Raw genomic sequence first — 6,000 nt, 5'->3', positions numbered from 1 at the left:
AGGTAGGGCAGAAGGTGTGGCTGTCGTCCAGGAATATCCCCATACAATCCTCATCACGCAAACTATCGCCCCGGTTCATCGGGCCCTATGTCATAGACAAGATAATCAATCCCGCCTGTGTTCGCCTCAAGTTGCCCGCGGCGCTTAAGGTTCATCCCTCTTTTCATGTTTCTCAAATTAAACCCTTTCTGGACAGCCCTTTGTGCCCGCCTTCCGTCTCCCCACCACCCGCCCGTATCATCGACGGCGCTCCGGCGTTCACTGTCTCCAAGATTTTGGATGTTCGCCGCCGTGGCTTCCAGTACCTGGTGGATTGGGAAGGGTACGGGCCTGAGGAACGCTCGTGGGTCTCCCGTTCCCTCATCCTCGACCCTTCCCTCATCGCCGATTTCTACCGTGCCCACCCGGATAGGCGTCCCGGACCACCTGGAGGTGGTCGTTGAGGGGGGGGTACTGTCATAGTGGCCTGTCAGACTCCTCCCCCTCCCAGCTCTGCTCCTGACTCACAGCTGTTTCTTCTCATCTCATCATCTCACCTGCCATTTAAGGAGGACCTCCACAAGCAGTCTTTGCCAGTTTGTTAAACCTGATGGTGCTTACCTCACCTCATGCCACGTCTGGCCCTCTATGCCAAGTTTTTGCCTCGCTTACCTTGTTTTTGCTGTGCTTCAGGTCTGCCTTTTTCCACGAGAGAAACCCGAGTCCGCATTCCACCTCGAGCAGAAGCTGAAACCCTCCACGCTCCTCAAGAACTCCAGCCGCGCCACCGCCAAGAACTCCTGCCACGCCTCAGCCTTTTACTCCAGCCACGTCGCGGTCTAAGGCACTCCATTCACGCCGCAGTCAAGAGCTCCAGTCACGCCACAGTAAAGTTTCCGCACTCACCGTTAGTCGAGGAATCCTCGTCAAGCTCCACGCCCCGTCCTGTTCCTGGATCCGCTGGCTCTTTCAAAATAAAACCAATTCCTTACCATTCACCTAACTGCCTCTTCCTTCTGGGTTGCAGCATCTGGGTCCGCCCTGTTCAGATCATGACACTCTGCGTCCTACAAAAGAAAAAACTATTTGTGTTTTTTCAGCACCAAGACTTTTTTTATCTTTAATACTAAAAATTTGAGCTCTAAAAATGTTGATGAATTATTTATGAAAAGTGATGCTTTTCATTTTTCTTAAATCTTTCTGATTCATTTTTAAATGACAGACAATGAGATGATGAAATAATTGCAATCTACAAAAATCTACAGCTGGAGTCAAATCAAATATCCAGGTAAAATAAATAAAAAAAACAAATTTCTATAAAACAGGGAGGTGTGGTGACACAGTAAAAAAAAACACGTAGTTTTTAAGTTTGTTTCAAGAACTGCCTTGAGCATGTGTCTCACCTCAGGATCTGGGAAATCTGTAACAAATGCTTGACCAGTTTAAATCTGCACATTAGCTGGGCTTACATGGACAAAAGTGATCGGAATTAAAGCCTGATCAGAATAAAAACTTCGTCATCTAAACACGCTGTTCGGAATACTCTGCCCAGATCAGACTCATTTGGATCAAAATTTCCTTCCGATGGAGATAGGTGGGTAATGCCGATCGTGGTGCATAGAAACAGTTTATTCTGATCGGGTCACTACTGCTCTGGCTTTTACGTCACACGTAGATGGTATGGCGCTCCAGAGAAGGCTTTGGAGCCCGAACAGGACCGAACAGCTGCTCTACGCAAGCAAACCATGTTCTTGGGCAGAGCAGACTTGTAGCTTCGTGTTTGAGGGCCTGGGGAGGGACTGCAATCTGGCTGCTCTGCGTGAGCGAGCTGCCGTACTCAGGAGAACCGTGTCTCCCGGTAGAATCGTGTCTCCCGGTAGAACCGTGTCTCCCGGTAGAACCGTGTCTCAGAGCAGGGGAGCGTCTGTGGGACAGAGTGTGAGCTAACAGAATGCAGAAATGCTGGGCAGTCTTGAGAAACCGTGTAAACAATCATGGGAATTTGTGTTTCCAATCGTGTCCAGACAAAATAAAGGCTGATGTTCTTCCCACATGTTTATGTGCAGCCAAGATGCAGATTGTGGCATTGAGCGCACAGATTTTTTTAAGTTCATCCAAATCTAAAAGTTGCTTTTGGCACACATTAGCCTAATCCTAACCCTTCTTTCGGGTCTGTTTGCCAAGAATAAAGCACTGGTTGCATGGATTTATAAAATTATGAGCGAACAGGCCCTTAATAAAAATCATACCAATGATAAAATCACATTTAGAAGATCATCTCGCTCTATGCCGCGGCTTAGTTTGTTTACAATGGAACTCCTTTTTTTCTTCTTCTACAGCCGTTTCCGGTATTTTAGAGAATTCTACGAATGTTCAAAGGATCGATTTCCATTAAAAATATGGCATGTGTGAACGTTTGTTATTATCGAATAAGGTTTTTCTGGGACCATGTACACGGTTCAATTCTAATCCAATCTTTGATCCCATCAAAGATAAGTTGCACATGGAATCATAGCTAGTGTGGCTTTAAAAAGGAAAAATCTTCAGGAAGTCCAGGCCATTTCTTCTTCCTTCTTCTATTGGTTCTGTCAATCATGTAACTTTTTCACTAGGAAGTCTTTAGCCCTGACATAACTGTCAGAGCCCACAGCTGCCCTTTAAGTAGACAGTGGGGGGACAGTAAAATGCTGTATAAAGCATAAACCAACCCCCTGAATGAATTCACCCACCCACCCACACACACACACACACCCACACACCGACACACACACACACACACTGCTTAGTCATCATCACAGCACCACATCACAGAGGCTCATGAACAATACACTTGTCTGCAGGCCAAATGTGGGGAAACCACAGCAATGGGGACCAAAGAGACCACAGAGCACCCCCCCCCCTCAAAAAACAAAATCCACCTTTTAAGTTTTAAACTTCAGCTGCTTCAGATGTTTGAGCTCAGAAATGAACCATCAGTCCCAAACCCCTGAAATGTATTGTGTCAGCTCTGAAGTCATCTGTCTAAAGGACGACAATGACAAAGAAATTACACAAATTTAGCACTTATCCCTGGCACTTTGAGGGGGTGACAGCCAACACATCCGATGTAAGACGATGACAAGGTTAATCAGCGTTCTCTCCTTCCTCTCAGAAACCTCAGTAAACAACATTTTTGCCAAAGCAATTATTTCTTTTGAATAAAGGGTGCTGGCCTATGAGGGGGGTGCACCCAGACGGGTCAAATACAATTCTAAATCACGCCACTTTCACATAACATATCAAACTGTTGTCGTTTCCATTTTCGACAGTAATGTCTACCTACTAAATTGCTTTACTCCCTTTGGCCGCTGACAACAGCTAATTGTAAATGTCAGAGTTATTCATGCGTGTCTCACCACTGTGCGTGATTAAAAATCACCTATGGTTTTCTGCAGATGTGTGACACTGAGTGTCTGGTGTAAAAGCTGTAAACATATTTCTGAGCTGGAGATGAGGAGTCTGTGTCAGGCTTCTTAATTTGATGTTCACATGTGTGATTGCAGCACGCAGACACCTTTCAGCGCATCGCTCCTTTTGGAAAACAGAGGTCACAAAAGAGTAAAAGGCAGATTTTTTTTCCTTAGGATTGGTCACCTGGGTCGGGCAGTTTGCCCGTGTGTCTGCACACTGCTGACAATGATTTGTTTTTCCTCCTGACCATGATTACAGGTTGTCAGCCATGCTTTTACCAGAGCTGATGGGTAATTTCACTCTGTAACGGGTTGGGGATTGGCACACACACATGAAACACGTTTGAGCGTGCGTGGATGCATTCACTTATACTCACATTCACTCCGACAAAACAAACAAATCAGGTCCTGCGTGACTCTGAGAGGACTAATCAACAAGATCAACATGTTCACCACTCACACAAAAGCATTAAGGATCATTTTTGGCTATAACATTGCATGCAATTATTCCTGCACACATTCCTATGTGCATGGCATTTAATGAAGATAGCTCATCAAATATGGAAATGAATGACATAGAAGGAAATTGGGAAAATGCATTTGAAGAAGCTGCTAAAAGCTTTTTATGGCGTTAGGGACCAGGAGGAAAACATGCCTTCTTCTAAGGAGTCTTAGAAGGAGTCACAGTGATTAGACTGAACACAATCCACAGACAATCCTCAATATAATGATGAACGTCACTTTACCATGAGTCACAAAAACTACAAAAAAAAAAATCACTGCTGGCAGTTTAGCAAGCGGTCCTTACATGTGTGTTGCTGAATCCAGAGGTGGTGAAAAGTGATTCAGCACTCGCTGCTGTTGCATTCATGCACTTCTATCTAAATGATACATCAGAGTCTCCCATCAAAGAGGCTGCTGGGTAAGAAACGGCTCCATCAGGGTGGGCTGAACGCAGTGCAGACTAAAGCTCCTCCAACCTCCACAGAATAAAACACAGTTTACAGACGAGACAACTCCCTCCTCAAAGAAGGCCAGCTTCAATCTGTCTGTGCTCAGCTTGAGGGAAAATGAGGAGAAAAGAACATTTATAATAAAGCAAGCAACCTCTCCTTTGGTAAAAAGTACCTGATGGGCAGTTTGGAGGACAAGATGCACATGTGACCTGCAAGTACAGAGCAAACCAAACCAAGCAGCTCCACCACCAGATCTTCCCCTTTAGACACATTTAGAGGTCATCAACCATCTTATATTTCCCATTTCCCATTTCCCTTCTTCTGCCTGCTATAAAGGCTTTTTTAATCTCTTCTCTGCATGTCATCTTCGACAAGAAGCAATAGTGGAAGGAAGTCGGAGGGCTTTAGCAAGTCCTCAATGACTCCTCCCACAAGGATTACCTCATCTTTCTTTCCATTCCCATCCCTCCCACCACGCTCTCCCAGTCTCTCCTTATTTATTCTGGACTTTTTCGGGATCTATGCCTCTTTCTTGGGTTTGCAGATCTTCTCCTTTGCAACAGAACTTAATGCTGTGAGGTTATTGTGTCATTTTTCTAAAAAAGCAAAATAATCTTTTTTGTATTGAAAACTGCACATTTAAAACAAACAAAACATGAATGTTGATGGAACATTGTTAATGTGTTTACTGTAATTTCATGGAAATCTTGACTCACAGTGTTTTTTTTTCTAAAAATAAAGTGAAAGACATTATTTTCATTTATAAAGTCAGTTTGATCTTTTTAACTTCAATCTGGATACTAAACACTGAATGACTGAGATCCAAAACCAAAGTCAGTGACAAAGTCAGTGACAAAACATTGGAGACTTTATAATCTGACAGATTTAACAAACTCCCTGTCAAATCTTCCAAATTCATTTCTTTGAAGTGTTTGATCAGGAATAGCTGAGCATGAAACTGGGAAAGTTGCACTGAATTTGATGTGACACAATCTGCTAGGATGGATGGAACATGCTTCTTATCAGACGTGGAGGTTCTTCCATCTCCAATTGTTCTTGTCTAATTCTTTACCATTACCTTCTCGGCAGTTGTTAAATATGACAGATTAATGCTGCTTGAATTGAGACAAGGGTTGGGGTCTCTGCTTTATTTTGTTGATAGGTTTACAGTACAAAATAAATTCAAATGATCTCCCCTTCAACCTCAGTAACTTACTTACTTACTCTCTATATATAATATGTTTTCTCCTCTAATGTATAGAATCTTGGATAAATAAAAGCTCATTTCATCTGAACAAACTTCAAAGTAATTTCTTTTAGTTGCAGAAGACAGCTGTCTCTGCTACTTAACTTTTTAGTGACGGATGCATGCATCCATTTGAAGGCCAGGAGATCCTCATACTATGGCAGTTCTGCTAAATCCTGTGCTGCTGATGGGGCTGATATTCCCCCCTGGCAAGTCATGCCCCACAGCACCAAGTAACATTTTGGAGGCTTTTTAGAAGCATTTCTTGGAACCTGGAACTGAATTTGTCTTCTGTTTTGACAACAAGTTTGCAGTCAGAAATCCCTAGGACAACCTGCTAGCTCAACCACACCTCAAGAATTCTGTCAAC

General features: G+C 43.6%; 1 long non-coding RNA gene across 1 annotated transcript; it reads left to right on the top strand.

Moving 5' to 3' along the window:
• The first annotated feature begins 237 nt into the window (after nucleotides 1-237).
• On the top strand, nucleotides 238-977 carry LOC110013888. Its single transcript, XR_002874209.1, has 2 exons — nucleotides 238-575; nucleotides 673-977. It is a non-coding gene; the product is annotated as an uncharacterized LOC110013888 (long non-coding RNA).
• The last annotated feature ends 5,023 nt before the right edge of the window (nucleotides 978-6,000 follow it).

Source organism: Oryzias latipes, chromosome 11, assembly GCF_002234675.1.
Source record: "Oryzias latipes chromosome 11, ASM223467v1".
Taxonomy (NCBI): Eukaryota; Metazoa; Chordata; class Actinopteri; order Beloniformes; family Adrianichthyidae; genus Oryzias; species Oryzias latipes.
The sequence above is the reverse complement of the archived record's forward strand: the minus strand, read 5'-3'. Positions and strand labels throughout refer to the sequence as shown.